The sequence below is a fragment of the Coregonus lavaretus genome, assembly GCF_964263955.1.
Source record: "Coregonus lavaretus genome assembly, contig: HAP1_SCAFFOLD_735, whole genome shotgun sequence".
NCBI lineage: Eukaryota > Metazoa > Chordata > Actinopteri > Salmoniformes > Salmonidae > Coregonus > Coregonus lavaretus.
The window spans coordinates 99870-112338 of record NW_028165729.1 but is presented as its reverse complement, the minus strand read 5'-3'; positions in this window follow the sequence as shown (position 1 = coordinate 112338).

The window sequence follows — 12469 nt, the reverse complement described above, 5'->3', positions numbered from 1 at the left end:
CATAGCAGGCTGGCATTAGATTAGAACATAAGATTTCACTCTTGACTTCAGCGACTATTATTGCGCATAAAGGGCCGGCAGTCTACTTTTGCGCGCACATTGTGCTTTTGCCTGCGCGCAGTGTGCAGTTGCATCCGCGCAGTGTACTATTGGCCTCGTTTGCCATAGCAGGCTAGCATTAAATTATAACACAAGATTTCACTCTTGACTTCAGCGACTATTATTGCGCATAAAGGGCCGGCAGTGTACTTTTGCGCGCACATTGTGCTTTTGCCTGCGCGCAGTGTGCAGTTGCATCCGCGCAGTGTACTATTGGCCTCGTTTGCCATAGCAGGCTAGCATTAAATTATAACACAAGATTTCACTCTTGACAATGGCGACTATTATTGCGTGTAAAGGCCAGCAGTGATCTATTGATTTGGGCGCGCAGTGTATTATTGCGGGCGCACGCAAAGTGTATTGTTTTTTGCCGTACAGTGTGTTTTATGGGCGCGCAGTGTATTGTTTTGGGTGCGCAGTGTACTGTTTTTGGTGCGCGGTCAAAAAAAAAGAGACGCAAAGCATCCCTTCCGATAGCCGACAGAGGAGGCCTCCGTAACGGGCCAATCGGAAGGGATGCTTTGCTTCTCTTTTTTTTTGACCGCGCACCAAAAACACCAATCGGGGTGGTGGGGAGATGGTGTCCAATCAGCAGATGCCACTGCCGGCTTTATACATTTCACATGGGCATTTCGAGGCTATTCTCCGACTATCTAAGAAGGAAGCTAGCGCCATGGCCAGAACCAAGCAAACCGCTAGCAAATCCACCCGTGGCAAAGCCTACAGGATGCAGCTCGCCGCCAAGGCTGCGCGCAAAGTCAACATGTAAGGAAAATCGTTGTGTACGAACCTGGGATATTTACGTTAAGGATTATGTTTACCAATCGATGACAGTATTGACTCAATACGGGGTTTGCTTTCCGCTATCCGTCGCCGTTTAAATGTCTGACATATAACCGTGCTCGAGAAAACCACAGGTAGCATAATGTATTTCATCAGATTTCGTGCGTTTCTGTGTGAAAAGACACGAATTTATGTGCTACTTAATTCGTGCAAAAAGACAGCAATTTAACACACAACAACCATAAACGGATAGCCTATTTTTCTTTATTTTCTTTATTATGGCTAATTAAACGTTATGAATATACAGAAATGTTGTCTTTATTTAATAATGTTTCAAACATTGTAGTTGTATGCCTATGTACTGTTTGAGATTTTCTGAACATCATTTGTGAGAAAATACACACATTTACGTGCAACTTAATTCGTGGGAAAAATTGTTTTATTAATGCTAACGCTGTTTTCTATGCTTGATTTCGATTAATACTTTGGGACACTGGTGCACTTTTGGTCAGAAAGCCCCCTTTTCCGTGTAGGCAACAGTACACGATTTTCTTCATAATGCATTTCATATTTCGTAGAGTCTAAATTACACAATTTTCTTCATTATTCATTTAATACATGTTAAAGAGGTTAATGTAAAAATAATGAAATATGTCGGCTTCCACTTATGGCACTTCCAAGGCCTTTCTATTGTGGTTATGTCAATCATATTATATACTTAGGCTATTGTAACGCGTTCAACCAGTTAGCAAGTCAGAAATGTCCGTTTCCTAGTACCGACTAGCACTTGAATGCTGTACTATGCCAACTTCACATTCTCGTGGAAAATGGGAAGTTGTAACTCCCACATGATTGTGTTCAAGTGGTTTTGAAGTCGGAACAATTCTTAAACCAATAAGATTGGCAACAACATTTTCACTATTTCTCACTTGTAATTCCTACTTGGAGGGTCATTCAAGTGAAACTTCCCATTCGGAACTAGTTATTTCCGATAACTCTGATAGCACCCTGAACACGAAATTAATATGTGTGATCGACAACAGTAGGGTCTGGGTCCCGGCGTGTCCAGTCCCCATACCCATTCCATAGGAGTGAGTGTCAGTAGTCTACTATATGTCCGTGATATGTGAAGTAAGTATGGTGATTATTATTAAGGTTCTGGTCGTCTGAGATACCAACAAGTAAGGCTATACAACATACAATATCAATAAATATATATTTTCTCCTATTAGTGTATTTGAGTTTGTTCTGTCGTTTCTGGATGATTTAATTGAAATTGCAACCAACTTTCTATGGCTTGTTTTAGATATAGTGATATTTGAGAGATTATTTCATTTCAAATAACTGAAAGTGAGAGGTTGTAATTTGAATAAAGGGGGGAAATGCCATTACTGAACATGTGGTGATTAGAACAAAAGATTTTACTCTTGACTTTGGCGAATATTATCGCGCGGCAGTGTCCTAATGCCTGCGCACAGTGGACTATTGGCATCGTTCGCCATAGCAGGCTGGCATTAGATTAGAACATAAGATTTCACTCTTGACTTCAGCGACTATTATTGCGCATAAAGGGCCGGCAGTGTACTTTTGCGCGCACATTGTGCTTTTGCCTGCGCGCAGTGTGCAGTTGCATCCGCGCAGTGTACTATTGGCCTCGTTTGCCATAGCAGGCTAGAATTAAATTATAACACAAGATTTCACTCTTGACTATGGCGACTATTATTGCGTGTAAAGTCCAGCAGTGATCTATTGTTTTGGGCGCGCAGTGTATTATTGCGGGCGTACGCAAAGTGTATTGTTTTTTGGCGTACAGTGTGTTTTATGGGCGCGCAGTGTATTGTTTTGGGTGCGCAGTGTACTGTTTTGGGTGCGCGGTCAAAAAAAAAGAGAAGCAAAGCATCCCTTCCGATAGCCGACAGAGGAGGCCTCCGTAACGGGCCAATCGGGGTGGTGGGGAGATGGTGTCCAATCAGCAGATGCCACTGCCGGCTTTATACATTTCACATGGGCATTTCGAGGCTATACTCCGACTGTCTAAGAAGGAAGCTAGCGCCATGGCCAGAACCAAGCAAACCGCTAGCAAATCCACCCGTGGCAAAGCATACAGGATGCAGCTCGCCGCCAAGGCTGCGCGCAAAGTCAACATGTAAGGAAAATCGTTGTGTACGAACCTGGGATATTTACGTTAAGGATTATGTTTACCAATCGATGACAGTATTGACTCAATACGGGGTTTGCTCTCCGCTATCCGTCGCCGTTTAAATGTCTGACATATAACCGTGCTCGAGAAAACCACAGGTAGCATAATGTATTTCATCAGATTTCGTGCGTTTCTGTGTGAAAAGACACGAATTTATGTGCTACTTAATTCGTGCGAAAAGACAGCAATTTAACACACAACAACCATAAACGGATAGCCTATTTTTCTTTATTTTCTTTATTATGGCTAATTAAACGTTATGAATATACAGAAATGTTGTCTTTATTTAATAATGTTTCAAACATTGTAGTTGTATGCCTATGTACTGTTTGAGATTTTCTGAACATCATTTGTGAGAAAATACACACATTTACGTGCAACTTAATTCGTGGGAAAAATTGTTTTATTAATGCTAACGCTGTTTTCTATGCTTGATTTCGATTAATACTTTGGGACACTGGTGCACTTTTGGTCAGAAAGCCCCCTTTTCCGTGTAGGCAACAGTACACGATTTTCTTCATAATGCATTTCATATTTCGTAGAGTCTAAATTACACAATTTTCTTCATTATTCATTTAATACATGTTAAAGAGGTTAATGTAAAAATAATGAAATATGTCGGCTTTCACTTATGGCACTTCCAAGGCCTTTCTATTGTGGTTATGTCAATCATATTATATACTTAGGCTATTGTAACGCGTTCAACCAGTTAGCAAGTCAGAAATGTCCGTTTCTTGGTACCGACTAGCACTTGAATGCTGTATTATGCCAACTTCACATTCTCGTGGAAAATGGGAAGTTGTAACTCCCACATGATTGTGTTCAAGTGGTTTTGAAGTCGGAACAATTCTTAAACCAATAAGATTGGCAACAACATTTTCACTATTTCTCACTTGTAATTCCTACTTGGAGGGTCATTCAAGTGAAACTTCCCAGTGGGAACTAGGTATTTCCGATAACTCTGATAGCACCCTGAACACGACATTAATATGTGTGATCGACAACAGTAGGGTCTGGGTCCCGGCGTGTCCAGTCCCCATACCGATTCCATAGGAGTGAGTGTCAGTAGTCTACTATATGTCCGTGCTATGTGAAGTAAGTATGGTGATTATTATTAAGGTTCTGGTCGTCTGAGATACCAACAAGTAAGGCTATACAACATACAATATCAATAAATATATATTTTCTCCTATTAGTGTATTTGAGTTTGTTCTGTCGTTTCTGGATGATTTAATTGAAATTGCAACCAACTTTCTATGGCTTGTTTTAGATATAGTGATATTTGAGAGATTATTTCATTTCAAATAACTGAAAGTGAGAGGTTGTAATTTGAATAAAGGGGGGAAATGCCATTACTGAACATGTGGTGATTAGAACAAAAGATTTTACTCTTGACTTTGGCGAATATTATCGCGCGGCAGTGTCCTAATGCCTGCGCACAGTGGACTATTGGCATCGTTCGCCATAGCAGGCTGGCATTAGATTAGAACATAAGATTTCACTCTTGACTTCAGCGACTATTATTGCGCATAAAGGGCCGGCAGTGTACTTTTGCGCGCACATTGTGCTTTTGCCTGCGCGCAGTGTGCAGTTGCATCCGCGCAGTGTACTATTGGCCTCGTTTGCCATAGCAGGCTAGCATTAAATTATAACACAAGATTTCAATCTTGACTATGGCGACTATTATTGCGTGTAAAGTCCAGCAGTGATCTATTGTTTTGGGCGCGCAGTGTATTATTGCGGGCGTACGCAAAGTGTATTGTTTTTTGGCGTACAGTGTGTTTTATGGGCGCGCAGTGTATTGTTTTGGGTGCGCAGTGTACTGTTTTGGGTGCGCGGTCAAAAAAAAAGAGAAGCAAAGCATCCCTTCCGATAGCCGACAGAGGAGGCCTCCGTAACGGGCCAATCGGGGTGGTGGGGAGATGGTGTCCAATCAGCAGATGCCACTGCCGGCTTTATACATTTCACATGGGCATTTCGTGGCTATACTCCGACTGTCTAAGAAGGAAGCTAGCGCCATGGCCAGAACCAAGCAAACCGCTAGCAAATCCACCCGTGGCAAAGCATACAGGATGCAGCTCGCCGCCAAGGCTGCGCGCAAAGTCAACATGTAAGGAAAATCGTTGTGTACGAACCTGGGATATTTACGTTAAGGATTATGTTTACCAATCGATGACAGTATTGACTCAATACGGGGTTTGCTCTCCGCTATCCGTCGCCGTTTAAATGTCTGACATATAACCGTGCTCGAGAAAACCACAGGTAGCATAATGTATTTCATCAGATTTCGTGCGTTTCTGTGTGAAAAGACACGAATTTATGTGCTACTTAATTCGTGCGAAAAGACAGCAATTTAACACACAACAACCATAAACGGATAGCCTATTTTTCTTTATTTTCTTTATTATGGCTAATTAAACGTTATGAATATACAGAAATGTTGTCTTTATTTAATAATGTTTCAAACATTGTAGTTGTATGCCTATGTACTGTTTGAGATTTTCTGAACATCATTTGTGAGAAAATACACACATTTACGTGCAACTTAATTCGTGGGAAAAATTGTTTTATTAATGCTAACGCTGTTTTCTATGCTTGATTTCGATTAATACTTTGGGACACTGGTGCACTTTTGGTCAGAAAGCCCCCTTTTCCGTGTAGGCAACAGTACACGATTTTCTTCATAATGCATTTCATATTTCGTAGAGTCTAAATTACACAATTTTCTTCATTATTCATTTAATACATGTTAAAGAGGTTAATGTAAAAATAATGAAATATGTCGGCTTTCACTTATGGCACTTCCAAGGCCTTTCTATTGTGGTTATGTCAATCATATTATATACTTAGGCTATTGTAACGCGTTCAACCAGTTAGCAAGTCAGAAATGTCCGTTTCTTGGTACCGACTAGCACTTGAATGCTGTATTATGCCAACTTCACATTCTCGTGGAAAATGGGAAGTTGTAACTCCCACATGATTGTGTTCAAGTGGTTTTGAAGTCGGAACAATTCTTAAACCAATAAGATTGGCAACAACATTTTCACTATTTCTCACTTGTAATTCCTACTTGGAGGGTCATTCAAGTGAAACTTCCCAGTGGGAACTAGGTATTTCCGATAACTCTGATAGCACCCTGAACACGACATTAATATGTGTGATCGACAACAGTAGGGTCTGGGTCCCGGCGTGTCCAGTCCCCATACCGATTCCATAGGAGTGAGTGTCAGTAGTCTACTATATGTCCGTGCTATGTGAAGTAAGTATGGTGATTAATATTAAGGTTCTGGTCGTCTGAGATACCAACAAGTAAGGCTATACAACATACAATATCAATAAATATATATTTTCTCCTATTAGTGTATTTGAGTTTGTTCTGTCGTTTCTGGATGATTTAATTGAAATTGCAACCAACTTTCTATGGCTTGTTTTAGATATAGTGATATTTGAGAGATTATTTCATTTCAAATAACTGAAAGTGAGAGGTTGTAATTTGAATAAAGGGGGGAAATGCCATTACTGAACATGTGGTGATTAGAACAAAATATTTCACTCTTGACTTTGGCGAATATTATCACGTGGCAGTGTCCTAATGCCTGCGCGCAGTGGACTATTGGCCTCGTTTGCCATAGCAGGCTAGCATTAAATTATAACACAAGATTTCACTCTTGACTTCAGCGACTATTATTGCGCATAAAGGGCCGGCAGTGTATTTTGCGCGCACATTGTGCTTTTGCCTGCGCGCAGTGTGCAGTTGCATCCGCGCGGTGTACTATTGGCCTCGTTTGCCATAGCAGGCTAGCATTAAATTATAACACAAGATTTCACTCTTGACTATGGCGACTATTATTGCGTGTAAAGTCCAGCAGTGATCTATTGTTTTGGGCGCGCAGTGTATTATTGCGGGCGCACGCAAAGTGTATTGTTTTTTGGCGTACAGTGTGTTTTATGGGCGCGCAGTGTATTGTTTTGGGTGCGCAGTGTACTGTTTTGGGTGCGCGGTCAAAAAAAAAGAGAAGCAAAGCATCCCTTCCGATAGCCGACAGAGGAGGCCTCCGTAACGGGCCAATCGGGGTGGTGGGGAGATGGTGTCCAATCAGCAGATGCCACTGCCGGCTTTATACATTTCACATGGGCATTTCGAGGCTATACTCCGACTGTCTAAGAAGGAAGCTAGCGCCATGGCCAGAACCAAGCAAACCGCTCGCAAATCCACCCGTGGCAAAGCATACAGGATGCAGCTCGCCGCCAAGGCTGCGCGCAAAGTCAACATGTAAGGAAAATCGTTGTGTACGAACCTGGGATATTTACGTTAAGGATTATGTTTACCAATCGATGACAGTATTGACTCAATACGGGGTTTGCTTTCCGCTATCCGTCGCCGTTTAAATGTCTGACATATAACCGTGCTCGAGAAAACCACAGGTAGCATAATGTATTTCATCAGATTTCGTGCGTTTCTGTGTGAAAAGACACGAATTTATGTGCTACTTAATTCGTGCGAAAAGACAGCAATTTAACACACAACAACCATAAACGGATAGCCTATTTTTCTTTATTTTCTTTATTATGGCTAATTAAACGTTATGAATATACAGAAATGTTGTCTTTATTTAATAATGTTTCAAACATTGTAGTTGTATGCCTATGTACTGTTTGAGATTTTCTGAACATCATTTGTGAGAAAATACACACATTTACGTGCAACTTAATTCGTGGGAAAAATTGTTTTATTAATGCTAACGCTGTTTTCTATGCTTGATTTCGATTAATACTTTGGGACACTGGTGCACTTTTGGTCAGAAAGCCCCCTTTTCCGTGTAGGCAACAGTACACGATTTTCTTCATAATGCATTTCATATTTCGTAGAGTCTAAATTACACAATTTTCTTCATTATTCATTTAATACATGTTAAAGAGGTTAATGTAAAAATAATGAAATATGTCGGCTTCCACTTATGGCACTTCCAAGGCCTTTCTATTGTGGTTATGTCAATCATATTATATACTTAGGCTATTGTAACGCGTTCAACCAGTTAGCAAGTCAGAAATGTCCGTTTCCTAGTACCGACTAGCACTTGAATGCTGTACTATGCCAACTTCACATTCTCGTGGAAAATGGGAAGTTGTAACTCCCACATGATTGTGTTCAAGTGGTTTTGAAGTCGGAACAATTCTTAAACCAATAAGATTGGCAACAACATTTTCACTATTTCTCACTTGTAATTCCTACTTGGAGGGTCATTCAAGTGAAACTTCCCATTCGGAACTAGTTATTTCCGATAACTCTGATAGCACCCTGAACACGAAATTAATATGTGTGATCGACAACAGTAGGGTCTGGGTCCCGGCGTGTCCAGTCCCCATACCCATTCCATAGGAGTGAGTGTCAGTAGTCTACTATATGTCCGTGATATGTGAAGTAAGTATGGTGATTATTATTAAGGTTCTGGTCGTCTGAGATACCAACAAGTAAGGCTATACAACATACAATATCAATAAATATATATTTTCTCCTATTAGTGTATTTGAGTTTGTTCTGTCGTTTCTGGATGATTTAATTGAAATTGCAACCAACTTTCTATGGCTTGTTTTAGATATAGTGATATTTGAGAGATTATTTCATTTCAAATAACTGAAAGTGAGAGGTTGTAATTTGAATAAAGGGGGGAAATGCCATTACTGAACATGTGGTGATTAGAACAAAAGATTTTACTCTTGACTTTGGCGAATATTATCGCGCGGCAGTGTCCTAATGCCTGCGCACAGTGGACTATTGGCATCGTTCGCCATAGCAGGCTGGCATTAGATTAGAACATAAGATTTCACTCTTGACTTCAGCGACTATTATTGCGCATAAAGGGCCGGCAGTGTACTTTTGCGCGCACATTGTGCTTTTGTCTGCGCGCAGTGTGCAGTTGCATCCGCGCAGTGTACTATTGGCCTCGTTTGCCATAGCAGGCTAGCATTAAATTATAACACAAGATTTCACTCTTGACTATGGCGACTATTATTGCGTGTAAAGTCCAGCAGTGATCTATTGTTTTGGGCGCGCAGTGTATTATTGCGGGCGTACGCAAAGTGTATTGTTTTTTGGCGTACAGTGTGTTTTATGGGCGCGCAGTGTATTGTTTTGGGTGCGCAGTGTACTGTTTTGGGTGCGCGGTCAAAAAAAAAGAGAAGCAAAGCATCCCTTCCGATAGCCGACAGAGGAGGCCTCCGTAACGGGCCAATCGGGGTGGTGGGGAGATGGTGTCCAATCAGCAGATGCCACTGCCGGCTTTATACATTTCACATGGGCATTTCGAGGCTATACTCCGACTGTCTAAGAAGGAAGCTAGCGCCATGGCCAGAACCAAGCAAACCGCTAGCAAATCCACCCGTGGCAAAGCATACAGGATGCAGCTCGCCGCCAAGGCTGCGCGCAAAGTCAACATGTAAGGAAAATCGTTGTGTACGAACCTGGGATATTTACGTTAAGGATTATGTTTACCAATCGATGACAGTATTGACTCAATACGGGGTTTGCTCTCCGCTATCCGTCGCCGTTTAAATGTCTGACATATAACCGTGCTCGAGAAAACCACAGGTAGCATAATGTATTTCATCAGATTTCGTGCGTTTCTGTGTGAAAAGACACGAATTTATGTGCTACTTAATTCGTGCGAAAAGACAGCAATTTAACATACAACAACCATAAACGGATAGCCTATTTTTCTTTATTTTCTTTATTATGGCTAATTAAACGTTATGAATATACAGAAATGTTGTCTTTATTTAATAATGTTTCAAACATTGTAGTTGTATGCCTATGTACTGTTTGAGATTTTCTGAACATCATTTGTGAGAAAATACACACATTTACGTGCAACTTAATTCGTGGGAAAAATTGTTTTATTAATGCTAACGCTGTTTTCTATGCTTGATTTCGATTAATACTTTGGGACACTGGTGCACTTTTGGTCAGAAAGCCCCCTTTTCCGTGTAGGCAACAGTACACGATTTTCTTCATAATGCATTTCATATTTCGTAGAGTCTAAATTACACAATTTTCTTCATTATTCATTTAATACATGTTAAAGAGGTTAATGTAAAAATAATGAAATATGTCGGCTTTCACTTATGGCACTTCCAAGGCCTTTCTATTGTGGTTATGTCAATCATATTATATACTTAGGCTATTGTAACGCGTTCAACCAGTTAGCAAGTCAGAACTGTCCGTTTCTTGGTACCGACTAGCACTTGAATGCTGTATTATGCCAACTTCACATTCTCGTGGAAAATGGGAAGTTGTAACTCCCACATGATTGTGTTCAAGTGGTTTTGAAGTCGGAACAATTCTTAAACCAATAAGATTGGCAACAACATTTTCACTATTTCTCACTTGTAATTCCTACTTGGAGGGTCATTCAAGTGAAACTTCCCAGTCGGAACTAGGTATTTCCGATAACTCTGATAGCACCCTGAACACGACATTAATATGTGTGATCGACAACAGTAGGGTCTGGGTCCCGGCGTGTCCAGTCCCCATACCCATTCCATAGGAGTGAGTGTCAGTAGTCTACTATATGTCCGTGCTATGTGAAGTAAGTATGGTGATTATTATTAAGGTTCTGGTCGTCTGAGATACCAACAAGTAAGGCTATACAACATACAATATCAATAAATATATATTTTCTCCTATTAGTGTATTTGAGTTTGTTCTGTCGTTTCTGGATTATTTAATTGAAATTGCAACCAACTTTCTATGGCTTGTTTTAGATATAGTGATATTTGAGAGATTATTTCATTTCAAATAACTGAAAGTGAGAGGTTGTAATTTGAATAAAGGGGGGAAATGCCATTACTGAACATGTGGTGATTAGAAAAAAAGATTTTACTCTTGACTTTGGCGAATATTATCGCGCGGCAGTGTCCTAATGCCTGCGCGCAGTGGACTATTGGCATCGTTCGCCATAGCAGGCTGGCATTAGATTAGAACATAAGATTTCACTCTTGACTTCAGCGACTATTATTGCGCATAAAGGGCCGGCAGTGTACTTTTGCGCGCACATTGTGCTTTTGCCTGCGCGCAGTGTGCAGTTGCATCCGCGCAGTGTACTATTGGCCTCCTTTGCCATAGCAGGCTAGCATTAAATTATAACACAAGATTTCACTCTTGACTATGGCGACTATTATTGCGTGTAAAGGCCGGCAGTGATCTATTGTTTTGGGCGCGCAGTGTATTATTGCGGGCGCACGCAAAGTGTATTGTTTTTTGGCGTACAGTGTGTTTTATGGGCGCGCAGTGTATTGTTTTGGGTGCGCAGTGTACTGTTTTGGGTGCGCGGTCAAAAAAAAAGAGAAGCAAAGCATCGCTTCCGATAGCCGACAGAGGAGGCCTCCGTAACGGGCCAATCGGGGTGGTGGGGAGATGGTGTCCAATCAGCAGATGCCACTGCCGGCTTTATACATTTCACATGGGCATTTCGAGGCTATACTCCGACTGTCTAAGAAGAAAGCTAGCGCCATGGCCAGAACCAAGCAAACCGCTCGCAAATCCACCCGTGGCAAAGCCTACAGGATGCAGCTCGCCGCCAAGGCTGCGCGCAAAGTCAACATGTAAGGAAAATCGTTGTGTACGAACCTGGGATATTTACGTTAAGGATTATGTTTACCAATCGATGACAGTATTGACTCAATACGGGGTTTGCTTTCCGCTATCCGTCGCCGTTTAAATGTCTGACATATAACCGTGCTCGAGAAAACCACAGGTAGCATAATGTATTTCATCAGATTTCGTGCGTTTCTGTGTGAAAATACACGAATTTATGTGCTACTCAATTCGTGCGAAAAGACAGCAATTTAACACACAACAACCATAAACGGATAGCCTATTTTTCTTTATTTTCTTTATTATGGCTAATTAAACGTTATGAATATACAGAAATGTTGTCTTTATTTAATAATGTTTCAAACATTGTAGTTGTATGCCTATGTACTGTTTGAGATTTTCTGAACATCATTTGTGAGAAAATACACACATTTACGTGCAACTGAATTCGTGGGAAAAATTGTATTATTAATGCTAACGCTGTTTTCTATGCTTGATTTCGATTAATATTTTGGGATACTGGTGCACTTTTGGTCAGAAAGCCCCCTTTTCCGTGTAGGCAACAGTACACGATTTTCTTCATAATGCATTTCATATTTCGTAGACTCTAAATTACACAATTTTCTTCATTATTCATTTAATACATGTTAAAGAGGTTAATGTAAAAATAATGAAATATGTCGGCTTTCACTTATGGCACTTCCAAGGCCTTTCTATTGTGGTTATGTCAATCATATTATATACTTAGGCTATTGTAACGCGTTCAACCAGTTAGCAAGTCAGAAATGTCTGTT